General features: G+C 51.0%; 1 long non-coding RNA gene across 1 annotated transcript; it reads left to right on the top strand.

Annotated features, from left to right (window-relative positions):
• The first annotated feature begins 8,547 nt into the window (after window positions 1-8,547).
• On the top strand, window positions 8,548-19,432 carry LOC128144422 (uncharacterized). Its single transcript, XR_008236077.1, has 2 exons — window positions 8,548-16,722; window positions 17,040-19,432. It is a non-coding gene; the product is annotated as an uncharacterized LOC128144422 (long non-coding RNA).
• Window positions 19,433-26,589: the final 7,157 nt, after the last annotated feature.

The raw sequence follows: 26,589 nt of genomic DNA on the forward strand, positions 1-26,589 counted from the left end.
GCAGTTGTACTCATAGCTTCTTCCTTTGAATGGGTGCTATAGATCAAAATGTTTGTTGGGTGTAAAAGACAAACGTAATTATTATTTTTGCAAGTCCCTGAAAGTCCAAGTTGGAGTTCTTTTTCAAGAAATTATTCATTTGGTGTTAGTTAGTCACAGAAATGAGGCACCTTGGCATTGGTTCAAGCAATGCTGTCCAGATTTAGTCTGCAGTAATTCTGCATTTCCAGCAAGGGGCTAACTACTTCAATCACTGAGTAAAAGTGCTGCCAGGCATTCCAGTATTCAGGGCAATGCCTTTGAATTAAGCAGCCAAGTCTTGCCTATGCCCCTTCCCGTATCAAAACTAGTATGAAAAGACTCCTTTAACAAGAGCCTTGGGGGCCTGCTTAGATACTGAAATAAATGAGCAGTGGGATAGAAATGTGGTTCTTCTCACTGATCTCTTAGCTCTTTGTTTCCATGTTTTATGGCTTTAGGGTTTCATCTCTGGTTGCAAAAGCACTGACTCTGCTTTGGTGCCACTGTGCCACCCTGCGCTAATGCAGCTGATGGCTTCACAATGACAAGCAAGTGCTGGGGTGCAGGGCCAGCACCGTGCCTTGGACTTGCGTGAAAGTGCAGCAGAACTGGTGTAGTCAGTCCTGTGAGGCTGTGCGTTTTTTTGAACTGTTGCAAGATCCTTGTGTGTTTTCACCTTCTGGAAGCTGGTTATCGGGACACTGGACCTACATATGTTGCAACGCAGCCATGTCATCCCTTGTCCCATGACTCTTCTGGGAGGGTGTATCTTAGTGCTCTCATGCCTGAGGACCTGCCAGCCTGAGCCACTTGTCTTCTCCTATGCAATGAGATCCTGAGCTATTAGTGTTAGTTTTTCTTTACCTGTCCAGAGTGCCATCTTGCAGCAGTCAGTAATGTGTGTGGAGATTAAAAGAACATCTGCTGTGGCTTTAGGTTACCTTTGGGAGTAGTCAAGACCTGTTTTTACAGGTGTCCTCCATGTCAGTATTGCTATGTTCTCCAGGTGCTGTAATTCACTTGGCAATGTGCATGCAACCTGATGTCAGATCTCCTAGAAAGGCATTTTGTGCTGTGTGTAGTGCTGATGAAGGTGTTGTGTTCAACTTTGCTGTAGTGGGGCACAGTGGGGTGCAGAGCATTTCTAAGAGCCTTCCCTGCCTCCTCCAGCAGCACACTGAGAGCTGAGCTGAGCTGCTTTGGATGTAAAGAAGCTTAATTCCAGTCAGGAAGAGCAGTGTTGGCTTGTATGGCAAGCAGTGTGGTATGACAAAATGCATGTTGAGCGTACTTTTTTATCCTGGTTTTAACTCTGCTTTAAAAGTAAAACTGTTTATAAACTAAATCTGTGAAGGAAATAACTTTCTTTGCCCTTGCTGTAGGAAGGAGCGTTAGCTGTGTTTTTCTCTTCCCTCCTTCCCACTCTAACACCTCAAAAAAACATCTCTTAGCAAACCAGCTGTAAAGTTTTTGGCTTTTGAAGACTGTACTGTGCCAGTTGGATGAATCTATCTCCAGTTCTTCATTAGATTGGAAAAGATAAACTGGCTCAATTCCTCTCCATGCTTCTGTGTAGGTGTGCATGTCATAGCATCTGCAGTCTGTCCTCTTATCCTGAGTTCCCATTGCCTATGTTAATGCATGGGGAAGTTTGCCTCTTGCCTGTTGTGTCCCGTGCTTGATTCTGCTTGCTTTACGAAGGCAGATTCCCTGGAAATGGTGGTGTTTCACTTCCAGGCATTGGCCACGTTTTATGGGCAGAACCATCGGCTTTCCTGATGGCTGCAGTTGATCAATCCAGTAGTCCAGTGACTAACTCCCCCTTGGGTTCAATTTTCAGTTGCATGGGAGGGGTGAAAGGAAAGAGGAGGTGGGTGGGAATGGGTCCTGCCACCAAAACGAAGGCTTGACATGCTGCAGCCTCAGATGAGGTTGTGAAGATTGCCTCTCAGCCTCAGGAACCTGTGATTTCATGCCAGCACCTGTCCCACTCTAAAAACTCGGCTTACCGCATTTCAGATTTGGTCTCTTAACCATCCCCCTCTGGCCTTTGGTGTGGTTGACTGGTGCATGTTTGTGCTTTCCCAGTATGTCCATTAATAGCTTCCTCATCAGCTGGGGGACAGCTGAAACTGTCCCGGGTGTGACAAGGTCAGCCTCTCTGCTGATGATACCTGCATGTGTCTGAGCCTCCTCGTGCTTTGCGCTTCAGCTTGAGGTATTGACTCCTCACGTGCTCCTACCGACCTTTTGCTCTTCAGCAGTGACATTTGGCCCAGAGCTACAATTAAGAGATCCAGTGAATTTCTTCTTCCCCTTCCTACTTCAAGGTGTAACTTTCATGGTGTAATAGCAGTGAGGTTTGGATATTAACCATCCTGCTTCAGTTCTGTGCAAAGAAAGAGCCTCTGCTGCTGCAGTGGAAGAGAGGATGCTGTGCCCCCACCATGGGCAAAGATTGAAATGAATCTCTTCTGTGGAAGAGCTTGCTGAGCAAGTGTAATTTAGGTGCACAACAAATTCCAGCTGGCTTTGAATGCTGTTTACAAAAGACTGGGCAAAATGAATCATTTGTGCAAAAGTTAATGGAAGCAACCAGACCAGAGGGGAGGTGGAATGGCACACTGTAACCTGACAGGCTGCTCTCCAGAAATGTGCCTGCTCAGGTCTAGTGTAAGCTGAGCATTTATGGAGAACCACAAAAGCCATCTGCATTCAAGGAGGTCTTGGCGGAAAAGGAGGTCCAAAGGTCGATGAAAAAGATTGACTCTTCCATAGGTTCCTGGCCTTCCATTGACTTGCGTGTGATCTTGGGCAAGCTTCTCAGAGGTGCATGGCCCTGGGAGCTCCCATCCATGTTGGTCAAAACTGAGCTCATCTGCAGTGTTGCTTCCCATAACCCCACTTAGCTTGTATGCAAAAGGAGTGTTTTCTAAAACACCGGTTGAGAGATGGGATAGGCATTCAAAATTGTGTTCTCTGATGCTTTCCTCGGGGCTGAAGGGAAGTAGGGTCTAGGTTTCCCTGGCAGAAAGGTGCAGCTCTGTAGTCCCAGCTTGTCTTTCTGCTGCGCTGGTGAGGAGGTGCCATGTCTCAGTCTTGCTGCAGTGATGAGCAAAGCCTTGGCCACCCAGGAGACTGCTTTGATCCAGTTTTGGTGTCGTGGGTTGGAGATAATCTATCACGCTAGAGAAAGGAGCTCGTGCTAGAGAGCTTTCCTGAGAAAGGGAAATTATTTCCCCTTGCAGTCACTCAGTAAGAAGCACTTAATTTGCTCTGACCCTTTTAACCCTGGTAAGAGGGCAGCATTCTTTACATAGCTGCCGCTGATAGTGTCGTCGCGTGAGCATTGCGGGCAGCAGGGTGGCATGAAACTTGCAGGTTCTGCTCCGGTTCCCAGCTTCGAGTCTTTATTAGCCAAATACATATTCACAGTGAGATCAAAACAAGCGTGTTGCCTGCTGGTACTGTGTAATTCCTCTGCAGGTGCTGGAGTCCAGCCTAGCTGCTTCTATCTGATGGGATCACTCCTGACTATTTGATTCCTGCCAGTGTTCTCCACAAAAGTACAGGTACAAATGATACCTAAATTTTACATGCCTGAGAAAACTTCATCTCAATTAGCTTAGTAGGTACTGAGCATCTTCACAGATAGCCAGGCATTGAAATCCACGGCAGCTGCTGTGGTTCCGTCTGGGAGAGGCAGACACCACACCTCATTCTTCCACCTGCTCATGGATCAGCAGTTCACAGAGCATGGCCTGGAGACACAATCCCAGACAGTGGTGCTGCATGGGGGATAAAGGCTGCATTTGCCGGTTGGCGTGCGGGCTGCTGCACCTACAGGAGAGTGTTCCCAGCCCTCAGCTGTGTCTTCGCACAGAGGTGTAAGGTGGAGAAACGTGAGTGTGCGGCCAAGGAAGGATAGCTGGTAGGTCTGGATGGGTGTGGGGTCACAAGCATGCCAAATGGGAGCGTGCATTGCCCAGCTGTGGTCTAAAAGTTGTGGCAGAGCAAGGATTTTGGTTTCTCTGGGTTCCTTATCTTGCTGCTGCAGGCGTCCTTTCAGTGCTCGTGGGGCTCTGGCAGAAAGTGGGGAACCAGCTCTTGGGGTGGACGGGGTTGTGCTGCATTATGGTGCCAGAACAGCACAGTAATGCCACTCTGCATTTCAAGAAATGGGATGTAAGCATGATGTATTGAGCCACTGATGTACAGGTTTGCTCTTTTCTGGTTCCCCTTCTTGCTTACAAGAAGGCTGGTCCAAACAGATTGCTGCTTCGTGTGGAAGCTTATTTCCTTTTTGGGAATCAAATTCTTACGTATAAAGTTCACAGTAGAGTTTCTGTTGTGTAAAGGGAGTTGATGCATGGAAAAAAAATTGAACAAAATGGTGCTAAGGTAAGGTAGGCATCACCCATCCAGCCCTGGTATGGCTCAAGTTGGCCCCCAGGCTGTGCCCATTTGCTGGTGCCTGCCATCATCTCTGGTTGTTTTGGGAGACAAGGTTGACTTTTATCATCCCGTAAGAGGTGAGGGTGTTCAGAAACTGGTGGGACCCACCACTGGGCAGGGTGGGATTTGCCATTATGACAAAAGACCCCATTTGCTGCTTTCGAGTTCTGGTTTCTGCTTACAGGGGGAGACTCAAGCATCTGAAGGAGGAAGAAAGGAAGAACTTGACAAAATCCTTTGCTGCTTTTATCTTTGGATCTGGGTAAAACTCAGGTTCCCGTTGTCCTCAGTGGCCAAGACAGGAGTGTGGAGTCTGTCCCGGCTTTGTCTTCCTAAAAGCCCTGGCTGCTGCAGGAGCCATTTCCTACTCCCAGAATAAAGTCCTGGTTGCAACACTTAAAGCCACAGCTATTCAGCTGGTCTGTTTTCCTTTGAGGATTAATGTTGATACCTAGACATGGTTTTGATCTGTTCTGAAGGAGCTGCCTCCTGTTGGGGTCATTGCTGGGAACTGGCAGGGAGAGAGATCTCTAACAGGTTATCAGCGGTTATGGCATCTTTTGGGGGGTTGGCTGAGGTGGCCTGACTTACCCAGGGAGGACAGGGTGGAAGCAAGGTGTGGGGTTAGTGCAGTGTTAGCTGAGTTTTGGACTTCTGGCCCGTGTTGTGTGTGTTAGGACCACAGCCAAAACTGTGGCGCAGCTTTAATCTTTGCTCCAGCCCTGATTGACTCTGCCTACTCCCTCTTGTGCAGTGCTCCCTGGGAGGTGAGGTAGATGAGCCAGGCTGGTGTGGGCAGGAGCTGTATCTTTAATGAGAATGGGAAACTAAAGACACCACAGCGTAAGGGGTCTCGCAAATCCCTGCTGACTTCTCTTTAGGGTGCTTTTTCTGAGCACGAGTGAGAGAGAGATGCTGCAGATCGACAGAGCAGAAGTGGGGTGAGGGACTAAACTGGAGCGAGGTATAAGAGCTGATGCTCTAGCTGCTGCTTCCTGATCACAGTCTGGGTTGTACTAGGTTGTACTGGTGATACACACCAACCACTAGTCCCCAGGCAGGACTAGGAAGATGAGCAGACCCTTCTGGCAGGGCATTCGGCTCAAGCATCGCTTTCAGGTGACTGTCCAGTATATTAATTCAAGAGACAGGATCCTTGCTGCTTGCAACAGTTCCCCATCAAAGACCATGCAAGTTCATTGCTGTGTTGGGACAGATCGGTGCCGTGTTGCTCTCCAGGTGGTGATGGAGAGCAGCAGGGTGGAAGACTGTTCAGTTTTGTGGGTATGGCTTCCTTACCTGTGCTGGTATGTGTGACAGCTCTCTGATGACCTGCACATACCACTCCGCATCTTTGAGAAGAGTAGCTCCCAAATTCTGTCTGTGGCTTCAGACCCTGTTGCCAGCCCTGTGGATAGCCCCGCGTTTTTCCTGTGCAAAGCAAGGCCAGGCTGGTGAGTCCTGGGGCTGCTCCCATGTAACCTTCTGGTTCCCTTTGGGCTGGTGAGATCTGGTGAAGCCCTGCCATTTCCAGTGCAGGTCTCTAGTGGGAGGCAAAGGGGGCAGGCAGTGGTCTGCAGGCAGGGATGCAGACACTGCACCCCCAGGCTCCCTCTCACGAGATGTTCATGCAGTAAGGCTGTTGAAGGCGAGTGGCGTGGGTTCTTCCTGGGAAATGTTTTGATGGCTCTTTGCTTTGAGACACGTCTGGCTTGCTGCATCTCCGAGTGAGATGCTCAGCAGGAGGGCTGCTTCCCAGCCTCCTGCAGGACTGGTTTTCTTGGTCATGGGGAGACAGAGGCAGATGAATTGAGTTGCCTGGAGCCACGCAGCAAATCTGGGATTGCAGCAGACACAGTGCATCAGTCTCTGCCTAACTTGTCCCGTGCTTTTGTGGCACAGCCACCCCCTGCTTTCTCCTAGCCATGCCAATTGCCACCCTATGGACTCAACATCTCTTGCTGGAGTCCCTTTGGGTCTGGTTTTCCCCTTGGTGTCTGTCTGCATGCAGCATTTTGGCAAGGAGGCATGTTTAACTGGACAACATATCCGCTTCCTCGAAGAGCTTAATATAAAACATGCTCCACTGGCAGAAGCTTTTATGAGCCGTGGAGGCAGTGAAGGGAAAATGACTTTGATGACCAATAAACCTTTTGCCTGTGTGCTCAGATCTGGGTTGTGATACTGCTGTGTCACAAGCGGTTGCCTTACGCTGGTGTTCCCTGGCACAGCTGTGAGTACACAAACCCACTCACATCCTCCCCATCCTCTTTGATTTGTGCGCCCTGCACTGTTTTACATTACAGTGCTGGGGACGTCCTGACCAGAAGATCTCTGGCCGTGCAGGGGGGCTGGGTAAGCATCTCCATCACTTACAGAGCCTCTAGTATACTGGTCTTGCTGGTTTCCAGTAGGATGCACAGGGCTTTCCCAGCACATCCCATTAGGTGGCAATGCAGCCTGTTCCTCTGTGCAGCACCGGAGGATGATGTGGCAGGGAGCATGGGGCTTCAGCCTGCCTGGGGGGAGTTGAGCTTCAGACCGGGGTTGCAGGCTGCTGTGGGGTAGACTGGGGCAGCCAAGGCTTTGAGCACATAGGAAGGGCACTTAACTCAGTGCTTTTAACTCTGCTTTGGCTGCCGACACTAAGAACAACCCTGAGATTTCCCATCCTCCTGGCTCTGAGGTGCCCTGTATCACCTGTTGGCTGTGGTGATCCTTGAGCCAGCCCTGTCCCTTATGCAGCCTATGCCGCATAACCTATGCAGGTTATCTTTGCAAGTGCTTTGGCCTCTGTGTCCACAAGCCTGGTGTTACCTGTTGCCTTATTGCATGTCATGTCCAAGCAGGGCAAGAGGAGAAAGTGCTCAAGTGGCATCAGGGCAAGAGAGGCACAGAGCCATCTTCTCTGGGGTGACCAGTGAGCGGAGCAACTCTTGTTCATCTGGCTGCCAGCCCGTATGCACTTGCCTGCCTTACAGACCCTGTCCCAGCTTGAGCTTCAGACAGGATAAGGCTTCTGCTCTCCATCCTTCTCAGCAGACTTTCCTGGGCATGCAGAGGATGGAGAGAGACACCTGCAATGCCCTTGGCCAGGGCGCTCAAGCTCTTGCTCAAGAAAGGGTGAGTAAAAAGCTCATCTGGCCAAGCGCTGACAGGCATGCCGGACTGCGGCCAGGGGACTTCCCAGGATGACTGCTGGGCCAGACAGCAGCATTACTCACGGACCAGGTAGAGCATCACCTGTGTAAGTGCCCTGTGCATTGGTGGCAAGGAGATGCCTGAATTTCAAACAGGAGTTGAGATCAAAGCAGTGGGGCTAGAGGCTGCATGGGTTCCCCCCAGAGAAAGCACGAGGGACTGGAAGACCTGATGTGGGTTGGGGATGCACTGAACACCCCAGCCACCATCCAGCTGAAAGGCTGTGCGTGACCCATCACCTGCCTCTCCCTGGTTTAACTAGGATGTTACCTAGAGATCAGAAAGCACTTGGGTCTGGATCTCAAACAGAGCAGCATTTCACAGCAGCCCAGCCGAGGTGAGTTAAGTAATATTAAAGCGTGATATTTCATTGCTGTGTAATTAACTTCAGCTGCTTTTGAGCTGAAACAAATTACCCTCAAAGACCATTTTTGTACTGGAGAGAACTTTGAACTGCATTACGAGCCCTTTTGTTGTCTGGGAGGGGAGCAGCCCAGCCGGAGCAGGGAGGCTGCTCCTGTCTGTGGCTGCAGCTCTGTGTGTGGTTTTAGATGCGATAGTGTGGCCCAAACCAGCCCCATTCCCAATGATGGCAGCGGGTGAGCCAGCCTCCAGTGTAAACAAAGACAGAGGTTGTTAGCTGTGACTGTAATTAACCCCTAAAAGGGAGAGCCTGAGGCATGGGAAACTACCGCAGCATCCCAGGGGAGCCTTCGGCTCCACCCTGGGTGTCTTCTCTGCTCAGATATATCCCGATGCGCCCCTGAGATGTTGGGCTTGTGGGTGGGAAGAACTTGCTCCTTGGTCTGCTGCAGCTGAAGGAGCATGTGCCCCGCGCCACGTGTCGCCCCTGCAACCGCCTCACAGGCTTTCGGTGCGTGCTGCTGTCCCCAGGTCTTCCCAAGTCACTGTGCACAAGTTAATCCAGGGCCATGAAACCTCGCCCAGCTTGTTGGGAGAGAAAATTCAGCTAGGCTGCCTTATCTTGCAGTCGCGCATGTTGGAAGGTGGCTGGCTGGTTCAGCAAAGACCTGGTGATCTGATCGCATGCGGGAGCCACTGATGCCCTCTTGAGACAGGGATAACGAATGGCTCAAAATACAGCTCTGCATTTCCCAGCAGGACCCATCCCGCTGCAGCTCCCTTGCAGAATACACTTAGCACTTGTTTGCATTGCTTTGCATTTGCATCTTTTATCTCTTGCCAGCGGAGACCAAGGGGATGGTACAGCCTGGTGTCCTGCGCAGCCCAGGCCAGGGGAACGTGGCACAGACTCCTGCCACGCACCCGATGGCTCACAGCTGAGCCGCTGCCGGATTTCCAGGCAGAGGGTCTGCCTGGGCTGATGGGGCTGAGTCCTGCATGGAGGAGCCCTCCCTGTCCTAGAAAAGCTACTCTGGAAGAGCAGGAGGACTCCAGCAGCTTGTCTGGGATGCCTCAACTAGGGGTGGCTTAATTGTCTTGGATAAATTCATGAGATCATAAAAACAAATGAAGATGGGAAGTGCTCATGCTAAGCCCTTGTTGCCAATGGGATGCAAGGCAGACACACTTGGAACTGGCCTGAGCGGATTAAGCTCAGAATCCAGAGGAACTGCAGAGGCAGGAGGGCCCCTACCTTGGCCGGAAAAAACATGCCCTCAAAAGATGTCGAGAGCAAGCCTCCCAGCTCTGCAGTGTTATCTGGGGGTGCATTGTACCCCTCCAAGCCTGCTGAGGGCTGGCGAGCTGCGGCACGGGTCCCACATGTTTGCCATGTGACATTGGCATGGTCCCTCCATCGTCCCTGTGGCTTGGTCCCTCGCACGTCCCTGGAGGAGCTGAGTTGCTCTCGTCTCTATCGGAGGTTTGCAGCATGCTCCCGTGTCCTCAGGGAAAGCCTGGCTGTTCTCTTGTGTGCCCTTGGGAGAGGAGGACGGAAGAACTGGGGCCGGTCTGGACCTCTCTGCCCATCCATATGCCCACCAAAGAGGTGGTCAGAGGAGTTTTAAGAGCTGCTCTGTTACTTTAGATGAAGATGGGGGATGCGAGTCCCTGATCTGCAGCCAGAAGCACAGATCCGATTGTGGCACCCTGATCTCACCTCCTTTTTCTCACACAGCAGCAAGTGCTTGCTGTGCCTGGGGTGCTGGGATGGGTCAGTCCCCGCGTGGGTCCCCAGCAGCCCTGTTTACACCTGGGGGTACCAGCAGCAGTGGGGTTTCAATGCCTGGATGCGGTGTAGGAGAGGTCTCGAGGAGCTTGATTTGTGGAGCTGGAGGGGAGAAGTCAAATCCACCAGCTGGGGGAATTCAGGCCAACAACTCTGCCATTGCATTTCCAGGGCTGCGTTGTGCTGTGCTGCTTCTCCAGCCACAGAAGAGCTTGGGATGCACCGCAGCGTTCTTGCTGGTGGGGACATGAAATAACCAGGCTGTGCTTGCAAGTGCTGAATAACCAGGTCTGTCTCATGGCACTGACCTAATGCCTTGCGCTTCCCCAAAAGCCAGCTCTTAGTTTTAAGCCTGGGCAAGAGCAATCTGCACAGTGTGACTTAAAAAAAGGGGTGAAGATTTCACCTTTGGTTTTGGTGATGCCCTCGGAGAGTGTTGCAGGAGTCAATGCAAGGCTTGTGCCCCACACATGAGGGGCTGCAGAAGGAGGTGTGAAGCAGAGACACGTGGCCAAGCTGTCAAGCACCTGAGTACCCCTTAGTTACCCAAAAACATCCGCCTGGGTGAAAGTGTGGGGCGGATGCATCCTCCTGGGGCAAGGCAACAGAGAGGGCAACGCCTCGCTTGCTGGAGAGGCCGTGTCAATGCTGTGAGCTGGTGGCAGCTTTGCTGAGACATTCACCGTCGCGAATCAGGTGCTGCTGTGGTGAAGCTGCCCTTCCTGAGGAAGGCATTTGGTTTGCAGACCGCTGGGGCGGCTGCAGAGCCGGCCTTATAACCTTCAGATAGGCTAAGTGTAGTAAGTTAATGATTAGATTTATCATAAAGCAATCTAATGAGAAGCAATATAGCCAAGCACTTTCCATTCAGTGATGCACATCCAAATCTTAATAGAAGCTGACAGCCTGACCCTGTTACCATCTCTGGCCAAATAAAATCATCCTGATAGTTCCCTGGAGAAAGCAGCCACGACTTTAATATGTCTTCTCAAAACATTTATCTGATCAGCTTTAAAAACAAAACAAAACAAAAAAACCCAAAACCCCTGCAGTGATTCAGAGCTGCTTTACATGACCTCCCCTCGTGCTTGCTTCCCCAGCATCTCTGCAGTGCAGGGGAGCCAAGGTAATACAGATCGAAAAGCCTCCGCCTGCCCCTTGGCCTGGGACCGCATGGCAGTGCTCGCTGCAGGACGGCTCGACCCAGCGAGGAGAGCTCTGGCAGCATCCCCAGTCCTCTCCAGGCTGTGCTCTCAGGTACCTGGAGTCTGTGTGTTAATGTACCGTAAGTATTAATAGGGAAGCTGCAATAGTTGAAGGTATTCGGGGGCTTTTACTGGCATATTATTTCTTTGCAGGTAACATTTTACAGCACCAGCTCTTCCAGGGCCAAGCCTCTGCTCTAAACCTTTCCCCTGTGTTCTCCCTTTGCAGTTTAAAAGGGAAACAACATGTGTTTTATTACAAGTTCCCAGTGCAAGTCTCTGTCCCTCTCACCAACTGTACTTTTATTAGAAAAATCTGGGTATGTCTTGGGATCTCAGAAACCATTGCACCTCAAACAAAAGATCAAAACCTTGATATAAAATGGGACTGGGAAGAAGGGTTGGTCTTTCCAAGCCCAAGTTTTATCCTGACTGACACTGTGTATTCCTATCTTCACGTGTTTTCACACCACCTCTACTGCTGTTTTTGATAATCAACCACGCTACTGCTGTAGACCCATTTATTGCATCAACTGCAGTAAAAGGAAGGACTGAATCAGGCCATGACCTTGGGCCACACCTGATGGTGCTATCCAGAGAGGCTGGGACATGGGCTGGAGCTGCAGGTGCCCTTACACCCAAGCCCAGCACCTGGATAGAACGCTGGCTGCAGCCCCTTGCAGGGCAGATGTAGAGATGAGGAGCCAAGATCTTCCCAGCAATGGTATGGGGATTTGGGGGCACGGGTCAGGCTGGGTACAAGGAAAATCTTCCAGGAGCAGCTGGAAGGAACAAGTCCTGATACCCATCCTTGTGGTGGGAGTGCTGGTTGCCACTGTTACTAGCAAAGGATTCTTCTGACTCAGCCAGGGTGGCATCAGGTGGTACCAGGAACCTCACGGAAAGCTGCAAGAAGTGCTCCAGCCTGCATCCACGCTGTTCCTAGAACCTGTTCCCAGAAAAGGTGGTCTCTCTTTGGGAAGTCTTCTCCAGTGTGGTGCTTCATGGGCAAAACAGCCCGAGTGATTTTTGGTGCTTGCATGTGGTTCACTCAGCAGGCTTTCCCCATTTGTATGGAGTTTATTTTTTGGTATGAATAATAGAAATACCCAGGGTCAGCTCAGCATCTGTTTGATCCCACAAGTCCCTGCCCTTGGCCACATCAAATGACATTGCGTTCCCCAAGGCGAATTGTGTGAAAAGATGCTTTTTTTTCATCACTTCTGGATTTACTGTCTCTTCGTTTCTGCTGAATGCCCTGTTGTTTGCAGAGTGTGAATACAAGCTCTGTCCCTGGGACTGGGATGGCCCCAACTGTTGGGCACCAGAGGACCTCAAAGACGTATTTTCTTGAATGCACTGATTTTCAGAAGAGCCCTCCAAGGCAGGGCAATTACTCTGGCTTTGTGCAACAACCTTGATCCAGGAGATGGCCCAAGAGGAAGATGAAGACAGAGGCACAGAGAAGACCCACTTGGAAGGGGGAGGGAAGCCAGCCAGCTCTAGCAGGAAGAGCTCTGAACCCTTCTTTGTGTTGCTGGACTTGCGTAGTGGTGACCCTGTCCTTCCTCTGCCCTCGCGTGAGTGCAAGTCCTGTGAAAGTGCCTGGGAACCAGTGGGAGAGCAGGGACTGGGGATGATGGGGCTGGTATTATGCTCATTCCCTCCTCAGCCTTTTCCTCCTCTGCTCTCTCTCCTTTGCTTTTCATTGTGCTGTATCTGTTCATCCAGTTGGAAGCCTGAGCACTCTCTGCTTATGCTCCTGACCCCGAGGTCTGGCTATGCTTGCTCGGTGTACCAGGACAGCAGCCCCCAAGAACCCCAGCAGAGCCCTGCAGCATGGATGCTCCCTGGGGCACACAGCCTGCTCCATACACGTCCTGGCCCCATTCTTTGATCAGCTCATGCTTTGGTACATCCCTGGGGACCACAGTGTCTCCTCAGCTGCTCAGTGCTGCAGAGACGGCTGCCCCAGCTGAGATGCTCCACCCTGCTCCAGTGCAGCTCTTGCCTGTGCTCACTTCCTTACAGCTTGAAGCATGCTGTGACCATGACACTGTCCCTGGGTGCTTAGCAAGGGCTGTGGCAATTGCCTGGGAGGCTAAAGCATCCCTGGGCTCTGCATCCCCCTGTGCTTCTGTTTGGGGGATGCCTGCACAGGTCGGGATGCACTGGGGAGGCAACAGGATGCTCAGTCGAGGGTTTCCAGGAGGAAATTCCTTCCAGTGCCACTGCTAACTCACCTGAGCAGAAAGGGAAACCTGCCTTCTGGTAAAACAGGAGCAAAGGGCGATTAATTGGAGGAGCAACATATGGCTGATGAATTTTCCATACCTTGGACTTTAACAGGCACCTGGGCATCGAGAGGAGAAATGCTTCAGTCCAGCTATGAGGAACAGGTTAGTGGTAGGGAGGCTGGGGGACAAGCCAGGGCACTGTGATGGGGACTCCCTTCCCCATCCAGGGTCTGGTAGTGCCACCCAGGAACAGCAATGCCCCCACCAACTGAGCTGGGACTTGCTTCACAAGGACAGCATCCCTCATGGTAGTCTGTGGCCATGTCTATGTCACCCCCCCCAGATGGACTGAAAAGTGGCCCCTAAGTAGCTACAGCCAAGCTGAGGAGGAGCGAAGGCAGGGAGCCCCAAGGAGCCGGGGCTGTGCTGCACAGCCTGGCTGCAGCTTTTGCAGGAGCAGATGCTGGCAGAGAGATTTAGCTTGGGACAGGACTCGTGCACTGGAGATGCTGAGCAGGGGGGTGATGCTGCTGGACACCTTCGTCTCCTCTGGGCCATGTCTCAGCCCTGCTCTCCTCTTGTTGGAGCTCCAGGACCCAAACCCTTTGAAACTCACGGCTCTGAATGGAAAGAGCACAGAGGGCAGGGAGCAGGCAACACGCTGCACTGCTCCTCTATCAGCATCAGAAGCAAATGACTTGGTGGCTGTCACACGGCTGATCTCCCCTTCTTACTGAAGGAGCTGGGGCAAAGAAACCACCAAGTGTCCTCCTAAAAGTGTGGGTTGGGAAGAAGGCAGGCTCTAGTTCATCTTTCTGGGTAAGCCCTAGCAAATAGTGTTGTGCCCAAGTGTTGGGACCCCGTGTGGGTCTCTGCTCCGGAAGGTGGGGTTTGTGTTTTTCTAGTTATCTGCTTGTGAGCTTTTTGTTTGTTTGTTTGGGTTTTTTTTTCCTTAGAAGCATCCAGGTAAAACTCTTCAATACTTTTGCTCTTTGGGGATTTGTTTTGTTTGCTTGATTTTTCTTTTTTGTCTCGCAGCTCCCTAACACTTTTGTAATCACAGTAGGAATCACATCTTCCTTGTCACAGCTGTAGAGGAAAGCTGAAAGCAACCTGTTCCTCCATAGTTTGTGCCACAAGGATCCTGCCAAAATAGGTCTGACCAATGTAATTCAGAGACCAGATCTCTGTTGCAGTTGACTTCAGCACCTCCAGAACCCTCCCCAAACCAGCCCCCTATTCCCGTGCTGGATGGAGGACAGCAGGCACCTGCCGGGGAGTATCTCAGTGAGAACTGGTCAGCCCCAAAACCAAAGAAACGCGTGGGGCAGGACCTCTCCGTGGCGTGTGATCCGCCCCACGTACCAGGAGGAGAGCGGATGGAGTGGTCACTCTTCCCTCCCTATGTCCTATCCCCACGCGCTTCTTGCTGTGAGCAAGTTGTCTGAAGGAGCCGAAATTGTCACCAGGTTTGGAGGTGTTTCTCACCTCTGTGAAAACAAACAGGGCTGATTTGTTTAATTGCTTGTCCATGGGAGCTGCGAGGCTTCACCTGTATCGGGTGGGAGCTGGGAGTTTTGCCCCATTTGATCGTGTGCTCTTTCGCCCTGCTTCAAAGATCTCTTTGGTTTTCCACTCCCTTTTATGTCCCATCTCTTGAAGTCGCACTCCTGCATGAAGGCACAAACCCAGGACAGCTGAAGGGTTCCAAATGCAATTATTTTGCAGAGCGTTTCAATAAATTAGCAGCTCATTTCTTTGCCAGACAGTACTTACTTTTCAATTGGCCCATGTCTGTGCAGCCTGCAGTATGCGTTGAATCTTTAGCCTTTGGGATGTCAGCTTGGGAGGATGGAGCTCGGCATGCTTAGCTGTGATTCAGACTTGGATGTGACTCTGCACAGGTTTTTGCCCAGTAAAACACCAATCTGCAATTTCATCTCAGTTGGAGATTTCCACAGTTTGGATTTCGCAATGTAAAGACAAGCAGTTCCTTCCAGTGACCTGTCCCTGTGAAATGGGAATGCAAAGTACCAGCACCCAGAGCTGCTGCTGGAGAAGAAAGTTTGGCACAAGCATCTGCACAGATATTTTTTTTAATAGCCTTTTATTTATTAAGCTACTTTGGAGTCTGATTCACTTACTTTGCTTGATATTTATTAGTATTTCACCTACCCTGAACTGGGAGCTGCAAGCACTTCAATAAATGGATTGCCTTTCCTGGAATGCTGTCCCAACATCAGCTAATCAGTATCCTCAGCGTGATTGCCAAAGTACCACTCTTGTAAATCAAGGATGGCAAAGAGAGAAACCCCAAGCGCCAGCAGCGCAGGGCTTGCTCGGAGGCAGGAAGGTGGCCCAAGCACCAATCTCCCCATCTCCATGGGGTTCTGTGCTTGGATAAGGGATCGCTCCACTTGTCTGAGCTCTCCATTTAATTCAGGGCTGTCTTGGTTGTAACTGCACACAGTGCTGCTCTACCCGCTCTACTTTATTCGTACTGACTGGTAGCATTGCCTGTTGGCCTGACTCAGAGATCTGCTGGAGGAGTTGGGCTGTGCTTTGTGCAACTGAATACCAATACCTGGTTGCAGCAGGCCATTGTGAGCCAAAAAGGCAACTCCCTGTCTTTGATAACGGAAAAAGTGCCATTAAGCAGCAGACCTGCTTGCTGTAGGATGTCATGGGTGCCAAACAGCTACACAGCTTCAAAAAGTGACTTGACAGATTTGTGGTAGGAAAATTGCACAGGGGCTGTGAGAAACCGAAATACGGGCTCTGGTCTGGGAAGTCCCTGGGCTCCTGTAGTCCCCGGTGCTGGGAGCAGCTGCAAAGTGAATTGCAGGAGGAACGTATTGCCATTTCAGGGGTTTTCCACCTCGTGCTGCTGGCGAGCAGGTCTGGGCTTTCTGCAAGAGGCTTTGCTGCAGTTGAAGTATCACGGCGGTGCCCAGGTGCCTACTGAGCCTGTCTGTGCATGTAGTGCCTTCAGCCTGCTCCAGCCTCCTCTGCTCACTGCAGAAAGGTCCCTCACCCCTGTCCTATCACACCCCAGGCTTAGAGGGCTGAGGTGCACAAGGATCAGGCAGCACTGTCTTTGTAGGAAAGAGCCCAGAAACCCCAGCTAAACGTGACCCTGCTGTCATTGTATGAACAGCCTCCCCAGGCTGGGTCAAGGAAGCTTGGGATGTTTCACCAGGGGCCTTGTGGGTGTGATCGCAGCTTTTCCTGTAACGCTGATAAGGATTCGGCTCATTCCTCAGCCGGGGAGTCAACCACTTCTCTCCTCTTCCCCCCACCGTCTGCTTTTCACAAAACCGGCAGGAATCAGGAGCTGCTGAACTTACTGGAGATGCATCACTGGGGATGGCGTGGGGAGTTGCAAAGCAGGCAAGCAGAGCATGGCTGTTTACCATGCTTTCTCAGAAACACCCAGGCTCAAGCAGAAAAGGTGAGTGAAGAGCCCCATTATTTTTCTGTGAAAGTCTCAGGACACGGTGGCTGCTGCAGCTATGGGAGGCTGATGCTGTGCCTTCTCTTTCATACAGTGCCAAGCCATGCTCTGTTAGCATCCCATCCAGTGCAGCGGCTTCAACCTGCCTCTATGGCTCTTAATTTTCAGGCCTCATATTTTCTCTGCTGCCTAGCAGTGGGAGCCGGGTGCCGGGCTCTCCTTGGCCCTCCTCGACAGTCCCAGCTGTCCTCCTCTCTTTGCGGGGCATCTTTCCTCTTCCCCTCTACAAGCATTAACTGATTATTGATCCCCAGGAAGGTGTCTGAGCAGCATCCTCCATGCTGAGGTCTGCTGTGGCCCGGGATGTGTTCCATTTACGGCAGCCATTCCCACGCATCTGCTGAAGAAGCCACCCTCTCCATCCTCTTGAGGGCAGTGAGGTGGGTACCACTGCCTGCCTGCACCTAGTGCTGGTAGCCCCTTGACTCTGGGGGTCCCAGCTGTCCCCAGCCCTGCTTTCCTCCCTGGGTGTGAGCAACCTCTGGTAGTGGAGTCTCTGGCACTGCCTGGCTGTCCTGGGGAGCAAGCGTTGTCCCTCTGCATCTGAAACCATAGGTTAATGTCTTTCAGCAGGGAGAAAATATAATTTAGCAGCTCATCAGCTAGCTAACAGCTTGGGATGCAGACTATGCAAGACCACTTCTAATTATCTGCTTTCCCATCTTCTTTGTTTGGAGATGGGTAAGGGGAAAACGTGATATTCCCTGAAAATGTCTGTCTGTGGTAGGGAGAGGTGGCATTTTTGCAAAGGCGGTTTGGGGATGCATCTATATTTAATGTCTAGATGTTGCTATGGAGAAGCTGGATGGAGGCCATCAGGAAATAGCACCCAGTTGAAAGAGGACTGTGGCCCCAGGGAGATGTTGCTGTGGGGCTTCCTGCTCGCCCAGGTGGCTTGTGCTGGACACTGGGGTGGGCTGGACCCCCAGGGCAGGGCCGTCCATGGAAGTGCAGTGCAGGCTGGTGTCACCTGCCCTGCTGCCCCTTTGGAGGGGAGGGTTGCAGATGGGGGGACTGAGCAGAGACGACAGGCAGGCAGAGTTGCTGCCAGTGGGGCTGAGCATGGCAGCAGTGCCCATAGCGAGACCAGCACTGACAAGGAGCTGTACCCATGGCTGTCCCCTCTTCGCGGTGAGCTTTTCTTTTTTTAAAAAAAAAAAAAAAAAAAAATCTCTGTCACTTAACAAAAATGTTTCAGGCCTTTTGGGTTTTTCCCTGTGATTAAGTCTGATAAGAAGAGACAGCGGAGGATTTATTAGTATCTGCTTGCTGATTTCAGCTTTACTTCTGTTGTGACAGAAGATCTAATGCTGTTACTCCTGAGCAAGTACTTCATGCAATGTGACCACAGCCCTGATGGCAGAGCAGCGTCCTAACCCTTTCCCAGCTGCCTCTGCTGCACCGGCGTGGCTAATGAAGTACTGAGTGGGGGGAAAAAATAAAGCAGCAGCAGAAATCGGGATGGAGGAAAATGTTATCTGAACCTTGACAGCATTGCCATGGTAACGGGGGACCTGCCAGCAAATGCTGCAGGCTGGCACTGCGGGCAGCATGGCACTGCGGGCAGCATGGCACGCTGTTATCCGGGTTGCAGAGGGCCGGTGGGATGGGAGGCTGTGATTTCCCCTGGGGAAGCCAGCGGGAGCCTTGGGAAGGGAGGCAATGGCAGCCTGAGAGGCAGCTCTGGGAAATGACAGTCCCTTGGGCAGAGTCTGGACTCCTCTGCCTCTCCTCCTGTCTTGCTTTGCATCTGCACTGCTGCGCTTGCAAGGAGCCAAAGCCTCGGCCGCAGCCCCAGCGCTGCTTCCAGTCCAGCCTCGCAGTGCGGCTGCCTTTCTACTCAGCTGCCGCTCAACCGCAAAGGCCACAACTAGTGAGGTTAGTCATGCTGGTGGGAAGCAGTGATTCCCCTTTGTGAAAAAAACACTAAGGCTTGGGCTATGTTTTAATTCCCCCAAGGAGTGAAACCCAGACCTTCACGCATTGCTCATCCAAACCAAAAAAAAAAATCCACTGGCCCGCAACATCTGCTGGGCAAGCACCCGCAGCATTCGTCCCAGCCAGAGGCGTTTCCATCCCTGGCCGAAGCAGCTCCTGATCATCCTGACCCCCTTCCCCAGCTGCCTGCCTGCCAGGCTTTGCTTGAAGACAGAGACAGGCAGAGGAGACCCTGTCCCAGAGGGGCCACCCAGCCCCCCGATTCTTGCCCTGCTGATGGCTGTGGCCAGGCTTCAGCTCTGAATGCAGCTCCAGAGGTCTTCAGCTTGCTCCAGCACCCTGTTGCCTTCCTGAGGCCAAACTGCTCTGTGGTGTGAGAGAGGGACAGCATAAATTGGGTCCCTCAGGATGGGAGCATGTTTGGCTGGAGGTATCTCCAGGGACGGGGCAGCGGTGTTGGCTAAGAACAACCTTGCTGCACCCCGTGGGCCAGGAGCAAGGCTGCAAGCAGCAACTGATTTAACGATGCTGTGCTATAATTACTGGCAGCGCATTTGCCCCCAGCCCTGCTGTGCTGTAGAGGGAGAAAGCGCCCTTCCAACCGCTGCCGTCAGCCTCTCGCATGCCTGTGGGGTGGGGGTGCTCTCTTTACAGCCATGTGAGAGGCAATGTAGGAAAGACTAAGTAAAAATAAACCAGGGTAAAAATAGTCCCACGTGTGCTTGCTTTCTATGGGAAATGAGGGGAATTTTGATATTAAGCAAAAATTGAGAGTGAAATTTACCATCCCAGCTCACCCTCTGGAAAGCGGGGCCCATCTCCGCACGGGGCAGAAGCACTTTGGTCCAGTACAGCCCCTGGAAGCTGGAGAGAAGTGGGCAATGTCAGCTGAAGCTAGTGACCATCGTTGCACCTGGGGAGCTGCCCCAGCTGCCCCTGTGCACTCTGGGCAGCCCATCTGGGCTAATGCTGGCAGCACAGAGCTGGGCTGCACAGACAGCTCCACCTCTGCGGAGAGCTTGCCTGCCTGCCTGGCAGAGGGAGCAGCCCCCCTCAGCTGGAGCCGGGGCTGGCAGGTCCTGGCATCGGCTGCACCACCAGGTAACCACTTCTGTTTAAGGGGCAAAAAGAGAAGCTCCAGCGAGAGCTGCATCGGGCACGCCCTGCAGTGCTCCAGGTCGCTGGTGCGCCTGAGGGCATCCCCACCACTGCAGCCACCATGAAAGGCGGCTCATGGGCCCAGCTTTAGGTGCAGTTTGCTCAAGTCCTGCTGTAGCTCCAGACAGCTGCAGGCTGAGCTTTGAAATCCAGCAAATGCTGCTCTGTCCTGAATACAGACAGAGTTAGTGCTCGCCCAAATAGGGCAAGGTGGAAAAAACTGCTATTAAGCTAAAAAACTAGGGTGGTTTCTTGGGAGTTCCACATAGGAAGATGCCTAGTCTGGTTTAAAGATGTCACAGGGTAGGGACTCCATCTCAGCCCGTGCTAATTCACAAAATATGTAAATGCACCTCTCCCCTCTGCGTTGCTTCTTCCCTCTTTTGCAATTCCTCATAGCTGCGGTAACCTTCCTTTCTGCCCAGCTAAGCAATGCTTCTGGGCTGACCTAACTTTTTTGTACGCAAAAGGAAACGCAAGGATTCATCCTTAATTGCACCAATGGGAAAAGAAAACGTTGATGGTATTATAATGGAAACGCAACCCCACCTAGATTTGTACGCGGCCTTGGTGCATTGGGAGGCCCTGGTGTCACAGGCTGGGCTGCGTGAGCCTTTGCCCGGGCTATAGGAGCTGACAGCGGGGGCTGGGACCACTGTGCAAGGCTCCTCTCTGCATGCTGACACCAGTAAGGCATTAAAAAATCCAGGCAGAGTTCCCGTCCAAGATCCACCAGGCTAGTTGTGCCAGGACTGCCGGTTCGCATTTTGCTTTTCCATGTGTTGTTTCCTAGGTATTTTTATTACACAGCAATCCTCATAGGCACAGACGGGCTGGGCAGTGAGTTGTGGGCATATCCCCAGTGTCCTAAATCACAGGCTTTCCCAATGCAAGCTGTAGAGGAGCTCCTCTTGTCCTGGGTATGATGCAGATGCCTCTGACTTCTTCATAGTTACTTGGGTCCCATTGCAAGCCCATTCGGTGGAAATTAATCAGTTGCACTGAAGCTGGGGGAGGAGTATTGACCTCACCATGCCACGCAGTGTAAGATAACGATCCGTTAAAAGTATAGAAAGCAAAGGCTGACTGGGGAAGCAGTGCTTCAACCTGGGGACTGCAGCCTTAGGTGGTTAGGTACAGCTCCCAGGCACTGCGATGGGGAAACACCATGGAAAAAGGGGTTTGCTGGGAGGGGGGTGGATTTGGCTGATTAAACACAGTGAGAACAGACCCAAAACCAGAAGTGTAGCAGCTGTGCCTTGTCCTACACTGCATGACCGTGGAAGGAGCCTAACATATGGCATTGGCTTTGGCTGACTCTGGAGAAAAGTAATTCTCCTGTTTACCCAGTAGCTCTTGAGCAGGCCTCTGCCACGTGCCAAGAGTGGCAGCAGCCCCTTGGGGCCAGCAGCACCCAAAGAAAACATAAAAAATGAGTGAGACCCTGTAACAAGACAACCCTCCGAGTGCCCAGGAACCCCCTTCTCCCTCCTGCAAAACACTGGAGTATGGAGCAAAGGCCAGGTGTCATGGCAAGCTGAGGTTTTTAACACCCTTTTGATATGCTGATTCCCACAGGACCAGATGCCACAGTGCCAGCTGGCTGGCTTATAGCGCAGAATAACCGTTGGGCAGCGTTTTGGTGTGCTGTTACGTGGGCTCAGGAAATCAATTCCAGCCAGCAATGGAGCGTGCCAAACACCCATGGTGAGCTCTTCAAGGGCAAATGTATGCAAGGGCAGTGCTCCCATTAGTCAGAGGTGGGAAGGAGGGGTAGCTGAGAGCAGGTGAGTGCACAGGATGCTCCTGGCTTTGTGCATGGGCAAAGCTGACTCCCAAGAAGGGCGACAGTCTCTTTTTATTGTCTGGCTATCAAATGAAATGGACTTTTCTCTGCCACCTCCTTGCTCTGCAGAGGGCAGGGGGTGAGACTTAAATCTGCACCTTTGAAGCTCCCCTGGAAAATTCTCCAGAGTCTGTCGCATAAAACAGGGCTAAAAGATTGGCTGAGACTCGTCCATCCATTTGACTCTTGCTCTTTCAAAGGCCTGACTTAACATCTAGTTGTGTTTGTACTTAACTCTGCAGCCTGGCGGGGCACGATCGGGCACGGGTCATGGCTGTAGACAGCATATAGGTCCTGGAAAAGCAGATTTTGGCTTGTTGCTGCAGTAATGCCTGTGCTGTGACAGCAGGAGGCTGAGGGCTGTGTCTTGGTGGCATGGCTGACCATGTCAAGCTGTATTGCAGCAGGCAGAGCAGATCCAATGGCAGGCACTGGGTCTCTCAGTACGCAGTTATCCACCACTGTACCATTCAAAAGACAGGTCTCCTCAGGTAAGCATAAGAAGCAAGGAACCTGCGTGCGATTTGCCACAGATGTTGGAGCTGACGAAAGGCAGAAACCAAGTTATTGAAGCTCTTCTGCACCCTGTTACAGCAGAAACTGAGGCGGCAGTGGCAAGACCAAGAGGCGGGCTGATTTATAAGAAGTCAATTTATTACATGCCTTATCTTATTCTCCCGGATCCTCTTCATTTCCTGTGTCCAGAGAGAAAGGAAAGCAAACAAAGGGGAACACCTTAACAGCACGCAACAGCAAAGCAACCCTTTCTGATGGCTTCCATGGGCTAAGTCTGAGCAAACTACTTTTCTAATTATGGCCTCTGTCCGGATGGATCCCAGACAAGTTAGTAAGTGTGAAAGCCAAAAGGGGACTGTGATTAGATCTGGTCCTTTTGGGTGCCACAGCCTGCAGTATCTCATCTTGTTACAGGTCATCTTGAGCTGGCCTGTGCTGACACATCCTATAGGAGTGTTTGATGACTATGGGGACATCATAATGGGACCAGAGATATTCTGGGCTGCTTGCTTTTTCTTCTAATTGGCAACCAGCACGGCCTGTAGAAAGTAGGGAAGAAACACTACTCAGTTACACTAGCCAGGCTTCTCACGCATGACACACAGACATGTTGTCCACCTGTCTGACCCTAATGGAAGTTTATTGAACCTTACTGGAGTCTGAATTCAAGTTTTTCTCTTCAGATCTGTTCTTTATGGGCTTGGTTGCATTTTAGGAGCTCAGTAAAAACAATTGTTTAAACTGAAACAGAAGAAAAATGGTCATTACAACATGTTCCTTTCCAGGCTGACACATGTTATAAATGTTCTTAATTAATAGCACGACAGGAAGAAAAACGAAAGGGAAATGTTAAAGCAAGATCATGGACAGATGTAGAGGAGGAGCTCCATAAAGGAAGATGTCCACAAAGTCTCTCCTACCACACAGCCTCCAAATTGTTCCCAGGAGAGGACTGTGGAGCCAAGGCCTGGCTAGGTCAGCTCCCCCGCTGATCCAAGCTGTGGTAGGATGGGATACTTTGGTGGTGCCAACATGCAAATGTAGGATGAGGAAAGGACATGAGCAGAGAGTCTTGATTTAAATGGAGAAGCTGTGCAGTTGTCCTGGTGAATCTGCCAGGCTCGACTGCCTAATGAAAGGTGTGTTTTATTTTCTGACTAAAACTTTAGTTCTCTTTGACTGAGTGAAATGGCATTTTGCAAAAGCAGGAAAGACAAATCACAATCTGAGAAGGGTCAGTACCTGCATTAGGCAACACATGGCCAGCTGTTGTGAGATCCTGAGGTCGTGCTTGCTAAAAGGGACTTTCTGGGTCATGCTGGGAGACAAAGTCTGGTGAAGTCCAGATGAGTTCATCTAGAGCTAGTTATCACAACATCCCTCAGCACACTGACCTCTCCATGCTGTTATACAAGGCTTTTCGAGGTCTACCAGGACAACCTGTGTCTTTAGGCTGGAAATGTACTCCCCATCTCTGCTTTATCTTACATGTGCAAATGAAAGAGAAGAAATAGGGAAAAGACCCTTTGACACCATCTCATTCCTGGATTTTTTTATTAGGACAAGCTTCCTTCTCAACGCAAAACACAGTTTTTTATGTGTCATCTTTGTTTTGTTTGCTTGGAGAGAGGACTGGCACATGTTCCAGGAAATTAGTTCTTAACTAAAAGCATTTATGTAATTGGGGAGGGAGGGGGAGGTGTGTGTGCACTGACTTTGGGGAAGTTCAGTCTACAAAAACAAACCTCGCTAACTACACTTGGTTCTGATTAAGGAAGATAAATCTGTCAGTGAGAGGCTAAATTTACCGAGAGTGTAACCTCCCGCCCCTCGCCCCACCAGTGATGGTCAGGCTGCATTTATTTCTATTGGGCAAGCTCCAGAAAGCATTGGGAGGTGAAAAACAATCCCCAGTAATGTGAAAAATGTGGAATGAAGTGGGGGCGGCAGGAGGAAGAGTGGGGGGAGAGAAGATCAAGCAACCAATAGCAACACGATGGGTACAATTTCAGCTCTTTTGCTGCTTCCACAGCTGAAATAAGAAAGCCCAAGATGCATGCTGAAGCCCAAGATGTGCGTGCTGAAAATGCAGTGAAGGGAATCCCTGTTCCCCAGCTCCTCGTGAGAATTGCTGTAGGTGGGATCCTTGCAATTGCAAAGCTGAAAAAGCCACGCTAAAGCTAAAATGTAAAGGGGTACATGTCACCGAAGCCACCTTTGTGCTGGTCTGTACAGTCAAGGTGTAGCTAGCCCGCTGCAGTCACCTGCCATGAGGCCAAAGCTGGCCTTGGACACACAAGGCAGTGGCTGTGTTAGACTGGTCAGAGAATGTGAGGAGAATTGGAAGGACCAGGCAGCAGCAAATCTGAAGATACAAGGTGGGTCTTGCAGTTGGCTGAGTAATGGTCTAGGTCCCTGGTTACGTTAAAGTGGGAGAGATGATTTTGCAGTGAGAGCTATGACAGCTGCGTGCGAAGGATATCTTCAGTGCTGCTTACCCTCATCAGTGCCACCTGCAGGGCCCTTTCTTAGAGGGACACAAGAGCTTTTATCACATGCTGCTGGTCAGAGCAAGCTGCTTTTGGATGTATTAGTCTGCCCGCTGCCACCAGATGGTCCTAGCTCTGTGTGGCTTCAGACACGCGCCAAGGCCACCCGATTTACTGCTGACCTAGCTGTTTCTTTTTGTTTTCTCAACGGTTTGCTCTCTTTAAAGCTTTATTTGCATCCTGTAAGGAGCTGCTTTTGGTCACACTTGGTGTTTCCTTTTGCAGTCAAGGAGAGGGATATGTCTGGCCCTGCCAGGGAAGTTTTGTCAGCAGAGATCCCCACCTGCAGTAGGACTGATGAACCACAGCATGGCAATGGTACTTCACCTGCAAAATCATATACACCATGATATCCCAGCTCACGTGGAGGAAAGGCTCCTGTAGCCACTTTCCCATGGGCTCACAAAGGTGCCCATCTATCTGTGCTACCACGATAGTTGTCCCTTTGGTTAGCTCACCAGGAAATAAGCTAGTTACCCCCTGGATAAAAGTAGCTAAGGACCAAGTTTTCTAACAGATCAATGAGGGACATCCATAGCACATACTTCCTATCCACATGATGGCCACCACCTTGACCTCCCCAGCAGGGACAGACCTGCTGAAGATAATATCTCTAGGTCACCATCACTGGTAGCTCATGGACTCCAATCTGCTGTGTGTGGGCACTGGGAAGGACATGATGCATCCAGAGCAATCTTTCTCTAGCATGCAAGAGATGCATGCATGGTTGAGATTTGGCTAGCTACTCAAATCTGTCATTGTTTTCGATTAATCAATAAGTCACTGCAATCCGTTGGCTACGAACCAGAAGAGGCCTGCTTGGTTCTGGTTTTTTAGCCCTCTAAAGCAATGCTTTTTGTGGAAAAAATGTTGGGAGAGGGGGAAAAAACTTGCTCACGTGGTCATTGGCAAACAGAGACCTCTCACTTCCAAGCTTGCTCTTGGAACGGTTTGAACTGCCTGATTGCTTCTGAGTCTTGGGGATAGCAGGGGTGAGAAAGCCATACTGACACTAAAAGGAAGGCTTGGCTCCTGAAGAGCCCAGCGCGACTTGCTGAACTGCTACGGAACGTGGCTGAGTTTGATGATAATCACATAGCACTGTGGCATCTAAAAAGCCACCATTTTGTAGATTAAGCATGAGAAGCCCAAAGGAGATGTCAGAAAAACAAACAATGAACAGACCAAACAATGAATTGGGGCCAGATGCTCAGTTGGTGTAAAGCAGTGCAGTGCCATTGGATTCGCTGGAGCTTGGTTGACTTCTGCCAGGTGAGGATTTGGCTCTGCTGTCAGAGCATCCCTGTGCTGCCTTGTTCTAGTGGCTTTGACTCTCTCCAATGGTCTATGCAATCTATACAACACGGACATGTTTTTTTAACACACTTTGCAGCTGCCAAAATAAACCCTCTCTAAGATACAGACAAAAAAAGGCATTAACAATATTGGCATGTGCTCTGGCTGCTGCATTTCCGCTGACTATCCCTAGCTGGACTTTGATAAGCTTGATTTCTTTGTCACTTAACTCTACCTCCTCCTTAATGAGATTTCCACTGAAATGAGCGGGCTGGGTTCCTGGCTGTGGGAGAGCAGGGCAGCTGCACTAGCTGACATTCTTTAAGAAGTTAGTCTAGGGAGACCTGCTCCCATCCATGGCAGGAGGCAGGGACAGGCAGGTTCAGACCCTGCCTGAAAAGGAAGACCTCCTGGAGCTCAGAAGCTTGCAGGAACACAGGCTGCTCTCACTCACTTGGTGCACCCTCTGCCTCTCCCTTTGAGGCTCTTGGAGTGCAAGGA

This window comes from Harpia harpyja, chromosome 7, assembly GCF_026419915.1.
Source record: "Harpia harpyja isolate bHarHar1 chromosome 7, bHarHar1 primary haplotype, whole genome shotgun sequence".
In the NCBI taxonomy this organism is placed as follows: domain Eukaryota; kingdom Metazoa; phylum Chordata; class Aves; order Accipitriformes; family Accipitridae; genus Harpia; species Harpia harpyja.